At 41.0% G+C, this 2,807-nt stretch overlaps 1 long non-coding RNA gene across 1 annotated transcript; it reads right to left on the bottom strand.

Moving 5' to 3' along the window:
* Nucleotides 1-311: 311 nt before the first annotated feature.
* On the bottom strand, nt 312-954 carry LOC103370107 (uncharacterized). The gene is made up of 4 exons (XR_520873.1): nt 858-954; nt 758-784; nt 417-449; nt 312-344 (listed from the first exon to the last, which is right to left on the bottom strand). It is a non-coding gene; the product is annotated as an uncharacterized LOC103370107 (long non-coding RNA).
* Nucleotides 955-2,807: the final 1,853 nt, after the last annotated feature.

Genomic DNA, 2,807 nt, shown 5'->3' with positions numbered 1-2,807 from the left:
TTCAGGTGTTCTTACCTGCTGCTGCTCCGTAATACTGAGGTTCGTCTGGAAACAGTCATTAGAATTATACAGTTATTCATATGAACCACATTTATGAACACGTGAACTATCAGTTATCAGCTGCCATGGTAACCAGGTAACATCCCATGACGGCTTAACATTGATCACTTTTCAGGCTCAGTCATGGTTAAAGATCACTGAGAGACTGTTTACCATGACAGACCATGTGACCGCAGGTAAGTCACAGGTAACAGCAAATATAAGTATAAATATAAATGTGAATATATGATGTGAGTCTGAGCGTTTCTCACCAGGTTGATCAGGAGAAACAGCGTTCATGCTCTCTGCAACACAATCACATGTTAAAATCATGTCCAAAGTTGAAGCTGCATCTGATGACGTCACCTGAGACTCACCTGTAGGAGCTTCATCAGACGTCGAATCTTTATCTGGCAGGTGAGACAGGTAGGAGGCAGACCGTTAAAAAAAAGGTAGAAATTTGTGTCATTTTTCCATCTAATCTTCTTTTATGATAGAAATACACAAAACAGCAATAAAATCACAGAAACACTGAGACTATGTGTAAAATATGTTTCTACCATCACAGTCTGTAACTGAAGGTTTTTAATAACATTTTGGACAAATATTTCTGTATTTTTGAAATACACAAACATATCAATTACATTACAAAAACAATTTACATGTCTGATGTAAAACAACATTGAAAAGGTGACGTGAGTGCAGACAGGTGAGTTACCTGTGGACATGGCTTGTATTCCAGCATCTGTAATCATCACACAGCTTCATTAATCAGCTTCTCTCTCAGTTCGTCACAGACTTTTATTCTTTAAACTCACCGTTGGAGTCGAGGTCTCCTTCCACCAGCAGAACAAACAGAGAGAACAGAAGAACAACGTCCCTGCAACAAAAACACAAACTTCAGCCTCCGATTGGCTCATTGCTTAATTTATCCGTCCATCCATCATCTCTACACCTTAATCCTCACCAGGGTCATGGGGGGGCGGAGCCTATCCCAGCTGACTCAGGGTGAAGGCAGGTTCACCTGGACAGGTAACCAGTCTATCACAGGGCTACACTTAGAGACAGACAACCAAGCACACTCACATTCACACCTACGGACAATTTACAATCACCAATTAACCTCAGCATGTTTCTGGACTGTGGGAGGAAGCCGGAGAACCCGGAGAGAACCCACGCTGCACGGGGAGAACATGGAGACTCCACGCAGGAAGATCCCGGGTGTCCTCACCGGGACGCCAACCGGCGACCTTCTAGCTGTGAGGCGCTAACGGTGCTAACCACCGAGACACCTGCAGCCCTCAGGTGAAACACTGTTTCAATTTTTGATGCAAGTGAATCAATCTCAGCATCTTCATTTATTTCTCTTTTAAATATCATATATACATACATACTAGAAATAAACTGTAAATGATATAAAGCAGCAGCTGAACATGTGGAGTTTGATCTGAAAGAACAGCTTGTAGCCTCCGATACAAACTGATCAGATCAATCAGAACCATCAGCCTCGGTTTGAGTCTAAACTTCTGCCCAACTTCTTTTTTTTAAAACTACATTTTCACATGAGAATATTTTTTAAATCAGGATTTTAAAGAATAAATCTGAAATATTTGATTATTTTAAGGTTTCAGCCAATCAGCAGCATCTGAACCTGATTCTGTCCGTTTGTTTGATTGTTCTGATTGATCCAAGTGATCAGTCAGAACAATCAGTTTGAGTAGAAAACCTCCATATAAAGTAACTGAAATCCGCTCAATCTGACATTTTACCCAACATTCAGACTTGAAGGACTGAACAGGTTTTTCAGCCAATCAGAAGTCAAATCAGGAGACTTACTGATTTTTATTGATTTTATTTGATCAGTCCAATCAAATCAAATTATTCGATCAAACAGAAAACATCTACATAAGCTGATGTGAAGATTTTAAAAAGCCAATCAGAAGTATTGAGCTTTAGATCAGCTGAGGGTCGGACGGCGTACCTCTGATGTCATTATTTAATTTAATACTACTAACAACGTAAAATAGTACAATTCAAATCAAATCTGACTCCTGAACACACCTGAGGACTCACACACCATCACACACAATAACACAAACACACATCCTACATGTCATATAAAGTTGTGTTTCCATCATCGTCTCCTCCCTGCTGCAGGTGTTGTTGTGTTGTTGTACATACCTGGTGAACATGGTGCTGTGAGGTCAGACGGGTCCCTGATCGGTGCAGGTAGGACAGGTGAGCTCAGGTAGGACAGGTGACTATTACAGTACTTCAGTATTGCACTGCAGGAATGTTGAGGCTGAGAGTCTGACGGGTTTATATATCGGCCTAAATGTCAGGATAGTGTGTGTGTGTGTGTGTGTGTGTGTGTGTGTGTGTGTGTGTGAGGGTCAGGTTTCTGTGTTAGCAGGTGAAGACGCCTCATACAGCTTTACCGTGTCTGTGAGGACCACCAGCATCAGTTCAGCAGTTTTTTTATTTTCAGAAAAAAAGCCAAAATGAAAGTTAAAAATGAAAAAGTCTCTATTTTGTTTCTTCTGTGTCTCACTGGGACAGCTGTGTCTTTGGGATCATTTTGTCTCAGCTTTGTAATTTTTTTGTCTCCCTTCTTACATTTTGTGTCGTCTTGTGTCTGCTTTAGGTTGTTTTATGTCATTTTGTGCACATGTGGTTTCCTCGTCCTGCAGATGTTGAACTATCTCCTGTCTGCCAGATTTTTCCTCTTTGCTCTGCTCATCATCTGTAGAAAGATGTTCCACCATCAG

This window comes from Stegastes partitus, unplaced genomic scaffold (genome assembly GCF_000690725.1).
Source record: "Stegastes partitus isolate 25-593 unplaced genomic scaffold, Stegastes_partitus-1.0.2 Scaffold1371, whole genome shotgun sequence".
In the NCBI taxonomy this organism is placed as follows: Eukaryota; Metazoa; Chordata; class Actinopteri; family Pomacentridae; genus Stegastes; species Stegastes partitus.
Note: the sequence above shows the minus strand (reverse complement) of the source record. Positions and strands in the feature narration are given on the sequence as shown.